The following is a 6,195-nucleotide window of genomic DNA, read 5'->3' as shown; positions in this document are numbered from 1 at the left end:
ATTGCTTGTCATTATCGCATATACACAAGGAACCATTTGTAAGATTTGTTCACTGTCCTGAAGACGTATGCTCAGAGTGGTTCTGGCTTCGCATTTTAGAGGCTGATGGAATTGCATTGGTTACTGCCTTAATTGAGTTTTTAAAGAAATGTGTATAAGTTTGTATTGTGTTAAGGTTGTGTGTATTTGTCCTTTGTGTGTAACTATGTCACAAAATAAATACATTTTTTAAAAGCTACACAAAAACACAATGGGCAAACCTGTCAAGAAAACATGTATATTATTTACTCACCATCGTTCAGATTACCAACAACATGGTAATTATTTTTTGCCTTTCAACTTGTATAGCATACTGCAAAATCATTAAATGGACCCAAATAGGAATGATCGATAAAAAATTTACTGGTTATTTGTAATATTTTATTGAGTAGTTGGTAAGACAAGTGTATTTAGCAGATACGTATTGTGCAAATGTGGAAACCGAAAACTTTGAATTGTGTGCCTCAAGTAAAAGCACTGCCTAGACGGACAGCTTAGAAATTCCATTTGCTTTAATAATGAATTATTCTTTACTTTATTATTTCCATGTCACCAGTCAACACAAATCAGTCCTGGCAGCTTCTTCTGAAATTGGTTCCAGTTTGTCTTGATTTCCATAGCCCCATCCACACCCGTGAAAATAAATACTAAGGTGAAAAACAAGAAGCTCGCCGATGAGGAATAGAATCTGAAAAACACAAATGCATCATGATACATATTTTAATTTCTATAAATCAAGTCCTAAAAAAAAAACAATTTTTTTTTACATAGTTTGACATTCTAATGTGTGCTAAAAGGGATAAACCACAGACACTGCAATCAACCCTGTGACAGATGTACCTTCAGAACAAACACCAAACAAAGTCTTCAAACATATGCAGTGTTATCATGGTTACTAGAAGAACAAGTTACTTCTTACCTTGTAACGTTCTTTCGACGGGATGTTCCTCCGACGTATTCCTCATCTTAGATATATCCTTCCAGCTCTGCTGGCCTCGGAAAATTTTTTCTCCAGAGGGCGCTGCGCGTCGACGTCCCTCGAGTCGATGACCCTCGACAGCCGCCGTATCGACGCTCAACGTCATCCTGCCTATAAAGGCCGCGCGCAGCGTCCGTTGCTCAGTTCCGTTTTGTAGCCCACAGTATACTGTTTGGACTAGACTAATCACCCTGAAGGAGCGTAAGCTGCAACAACAAGGGAAGTAAAAACTGCGGGGATGGATGGGAGGGTCGATGAGGAATACGTCGGAGGAACATCCCGTCGAAAGAACGTTACAAGGTAAGAAGTAACTTGTTCTTCGAAGGGATTGTGTCCTCCGACGTATTCCTCATCTTAGATAGGCTCCCATAGCAGTATTCTATATTCGGAGGAGGGAGTACTGACTTCACGCTGTCTTCTATTGGTGAATAGAATGCAGTACAGCCCTTCCAAACCTAGTCTCTTGACTAGAGGAGGAATCCAGATTGTAAAAACGTGTAAAGGTATGGACAGACGACCATGTAGCGGCCGCACATATGTCTTTAATCGGCACGCCTCTTTTGAGGGCCGATGAAGCTGCAATACCTCTGGTCGAATGAGCCCTAAGGTTTTGAGGGGGCTCTTTCCCTGCCAATTTATAACATTCCAGAATGGCTAGAATGATCCATCTGGAAATAGTCTGCTTAGTTATTGGTAACCCCAGCTTGTGACCTGCGTGGCCTACAAACAGCTGGTCTGCCTGTCTTATCCTGGCTAGTCTACTAATGTAAAAACTTAAAACCCTCCTAGGGTCTTAGTCTGTGTAACCTCTCTTCCTCTTTCCCCGGGTGAGGAGGAGGATAGAAAGATGGTAGGATAATCTTCTGAGAGATATGGAATTCAGAGACTACTTTTGGGAGGAAATTAGGCTTCACTTGCAGGACAACTTTGTCTTTGTGAAAGATTGTATGAGGGGGTTTACAAGAAAGAGCTTGTAATTCGCTCACCCTTCTAGCAGATGTAAGTGCTATTAATAAAACAGTCTTAAGGGTAAGGAATCTTAACGAACAAGAATGGAGAGGTTCGAAAGGTGTCCCCATCAGGAAAGTTAATACTAAGTTTAAATCCCATAGGGGAACTTGGAATGGTCTTGGGGGATAAACATTGGTTAACCCCTTTAGAAACTGTATTACCAAGGATAATTTGAAATAGGATGGTTCCTCCGCAGTACGCTTAAAGATAGATAGCGCTGCGAGATAGCCCTTAATGGTGCCAACTTGAAGGCCTGAATTTGCCAAATATAGTAAGAAGGACAAAACCATTGGTGTACCACATGAAAATGGGTCGATATTCTGTTCTCTACACCAGCTGCAAAATCTGTTCCAACGGCAGCGGTATAAAGACTTTGTTGCTGGTCTCCTTGCCGAAAGCAACAGCTCCATAACATCATCAGGGAGGTCCCAATCCTTGTACCTCAGCCGTTCAGAAGCCAAGCGTGAAGGTTGAGGGTTTTGATGTCTGGATGGAGAACCTGACCTCCCTTCTGTGAGAGTAGGTTCTCTCTGAGAGGAAGTCGAAATGGAGGGCAGATGGACAAGTCTAGAAGGTCCGGGTACCACGTTCTCCTGGCCCAATCCGGGGCAATTAGGATCATGGTTCGCCGGAATCTTCTCAACCTCCTGATCATTTGAGGAATGACAGGGTCCGGTGGGAACGCGTACAGAAGCGGAAACTCCCAGTCCACTATGAACGCGTCTCCCAGAGCTCCTCTCGGAGGAAATTCCCTTGAGCAGAACAGGTCGCATTTCCTGTTTAGGCTGGTGGCGAACAGATCTACCTGAGGGGTTCCCCAAAGGGCGAAGATCTCTTGAAGGACTTCCTGAGCTAGCTCCCACTCGTGAGAGACTGTGTTCTGCCTGCTCAGAGCGTCCGCTGTCAAGTTCTTCTCTCCGGCTAGGTGAACTGCCGATAGAGAGATTCCTTCTTGGATTGCCCAAAACCAGAGCTGCATCGCCTCTCTGCACAGGGGTAGTGATCCTACGCCTCCTCTTTTGTTGAGGTAATGCATGGCCACCGTGTTGTCCGTCATTATCAGGACGTTCTTCCCTTGTACAACTGGCAGGAAAGCCTTCAACGCAAGTTTGATGGCTCTCAGCTCTAACAGGTAGATGTGTAGTCTGGACTCCGATGGAGACCAACGACCGCTGATGGTCAAGTCGTTGGCGTGGGCTCCCCACCCCGTGAGTGAGGCATCCGTGACTACTGTTATCTCCGGCCAGGGTTGCCAAAACTGTTCTCCTTTCAGAATGTTCTCCTGACAGGCCCACCACTGAAGGTCTCGAGCCACCCTGCCGGGAACCTGAAGAAGATCTGTCATTCTCCCTGAGAATTGGGACCACTGAGTCCTCAGTGCCCACTGGAGGGATCTCATTCTCAGGCGAGCCTCTGGCACAAGGAAAATGCAGGATGCCATGAGGCCTAGCAACCTCAAAAAGTCGAAAGCTGGGAGACGTTGGGCAAGTTGGAACTTGGTAACCATCTGTAGAATATCTTGAGCCCTCACCTCTGGTGGCGAGGCTTTTCCCAGGGAAGTATCCAGGATCGCTCCTATGAACTGGAGTCTCTGCGATGGTATCATTTGAGACTTCTTTAAATTGAGGGAGAAGCCCAGCTTGTGAAGGAAGTAGCATACGTGATTTAGCTGGATCTGAGCTTGCTCCGGAGAAACAGCCCTGATCAGCCAATCGTCCAGGTAGGGGTAGACGTGAATCCCTTCCCTCCTTAGACTTGCCGCCACTACCGACATTAACTTGGTGAAGACCCTCGGGGCGGAGGTCAGCCCAAAAGGCAGTACTCGAAATTGATAGTGAGAGTTGCCAATTGCGAACCTCAGGTATTTCCTGTGTTTGAGATGGATAGGCACATGGAAATAAGCGTTCTGAAGGTCCAGAGATACCAACCAGTCCTGGAACTGAAGGGCCTGGAGGATCTGAGAAAGAGTGACCATCTTGAATGTCTTTCCTGAGGAATTTGTTCAATTCTCACAAGTCCAAGATGGGTCTCAGTCCTCCGTCTTTCTTTGGAACGAGAAAGTAAGGGGAGTACCAGCCCTTGTTCCTCTCCGCTACAGGTACCGGTTCTATGGCACCTTTCTCTAGCAGGTCTATAATCTGGATCTGGAGCTTTCTGAGAGCTGATTCCCGGTGGATGACTCTGAGGTATACGTAGGAAAGGTAGGCAGTAACCTTGGGCAACTGTTTCCAATGCCCAAGCATCTGACGTGATAGCCTGCCATTCCGCCAGATGTTGAGTCAACCTGCCTCCTACAGGTGTCCTGTGAGGGAAGTCCTCAGAGTGGTTTTGGGGCGGCTGATGCAGATGCCGATGGTAAAGAGGCACCTGCTGTTGCTGCGGCTTTAGAATATCTACCCCGTCCACCTCGGGTAGTTCTTTTTTGACCCCTTTGAGCCGGTCGTCCTCTACCTCTTCCGAATGAGGAGTAGAAGCGAAAGGACTTGTCCCTCGCAGAGGTTCCTGTGGGACGAAAAGGAGTCTGACGGATTGCAGCTCCTAGGGATTTTGCTGCTGCTTTTGAAGTTTGCAGTTTCTCTAAACTGTCATCCGCCTTTTTCCCGAACAAAGAAGAGCCATCAAATGGCATGTTCAAGAGCCTGGCTTGCACATCTGGGGCAAAACCCGACTTTCTCAACCAAGCGAACCGCCTGATTGATGTACTTGCCGCCATTGCTCTGCTGATACTGTCAGCCGAATCAATGCCCGTCTGGAGGGATTCGCACATAGCGTCTTTACCGTCCTGTATAATATTCAGGAACGCATCCCTTTCTTCTCCCTCCGGGATGCAGTCAGCCGCTGTAGAAGCACACTCCCAAAGTGTATGGCTGAACCTAGCAAGGGTGCAAGTAGCATTAACAGACTTTAACGCCATGCTACATGCTGAAAAGACTTTCTTAGCCATAGCATCATATTTTTTATCGTCCCTGTCCTGTGGGACAGTAGGATAAGCCGTCTTGACGTCGGTAGAGGATGCTGCTTGTACCACCAGACTTTCTGGGGATGGATGTTTAGACAAGAACTCTGGGTCTGTGGAAGATACTCTGTACTTTGCAGACAGTTTTTTATTTACTGCTGGTATTACATCTGGGGTTTCCCAGTTTGTCATGATCTTTCTCTGAAGAGCTTTATGAAAGGGCACCACTGGATCCTCTTGTGGGCCTTTGTCAAGAATATCCGTGAGGTCATCTTGCTGGAAAGATTGTGAAGGTGTAGACCACCCCATGAACTCTGTAATTCTGGCCATTAAGGCTCTGTAGGGGGTTTCAGCATGCTCCGCCGGGTCTGGTTTAGCAAAATCCACCTCAGGGGGAGTGTCTAAACCACTTGCCTCATGTAAAGAATCATGAAGATCCTTTAATCTGCGCTCTTCAGAGGAAAATTCCTCTCTAACTGGGGTTACAGGTCCCTGTAACTCATCTTGTTCTGACAGATCACCCTCTTCTAAAATTGAGGATATAGTTCTCAATTGTTCTGAATTAATAAAGGGAGTAAATCCCATTTCCAAGGCAGAGGGTGCTGAACTTGTCATTACTGGCCTCGAAAACGTCGATGTCGTCGACGCCGACGTCGAAGGCTTCGAGCGTGGCGTCGAAAACAGAGGTGGAGGCCTCGAGGACCTCGACAGAATTGGAATTTTACTCGACAATATCGACGCCATCGACGTCGAGGGCCTGGGAATCGTCACTGGATGTGTGGTCATCGTGACTTTTCTCGGCGTCGACGCCGGTGTCGAGGCCGGCGTCGAGTCGACAGACCTGTATGTCGAAGGTCCCTTCGACAACGGCGTCGAAGACCTCGACGTCGACGGAACCTTCGTCGACGGAACCTTCGAGGAAGGTTTGGAGGTCATGGTCCTACTCGAGGGTTCGAGACGCACTCGAGAGGTTTCTTTCGCCGGGTACTGCGACTTGCGGCGTTTTTGACCTTCGGGTCTTTCGACCAGAGCATCGCTCTCGGCAGTCTTCGAGGGGGTCGAGGCCGCTTTCTCGAAGACGCTCATCATGTTTTTTCTGAATTCCTCCCAATCAGCCCGGGAACTATGTTTCGTGGGGCAAGGGATTCTTTTTGGCGAAACAGAGGAAGAGGAAGACGGAGAAGGGGATCTTCGACGTCTCCTCTTCGAG

The 6,195-nt window shown here is 47.4% G+C and overlaps 1 protein-coding gene across 1 annotated transcript in view; it reads right to left on the bottom strand.

The window, feature by feature from the left end:
- Positions 1-398: 398 nt before the first annotated feature.
- The window catches only part of YIPF1 (Yip1 domain family member 1), a 211,348-nt gene continuing 205,551 nt past the window's right edge, over positions 399-6,195 (bottom strand). The window contains exon 10 of the mRNA XM_069642160.1: positions 399-727. The gene's annotated coding sequence lies outside the window, so the exon portion shown is untranslated. The remainder of the gene's footprint in view (positions 728-6,195) is intronic.

This window comes from Ambystoma mexicanum, chromosome 1q (assembly GCF_040938575.1).
Source record: "Ambystoma mexicanum isolate Mex_15411 chromosome 1q, UKY_AmexF1_1, whole genome shotgun sequence".
NCBI classification, from domain to species: domain Eukaryota; kingdom Metazoa; phylum Chordata; class Amphibia; order Caudata; family Ambystomatidae; genus Ambystoma; species Ambystoma mexicanum.
The sequence above is the reverse complement of the archived record's forward strand: the minus strand, read 5'-3'. Positions and strand labels throughout refer to the sequence as shown.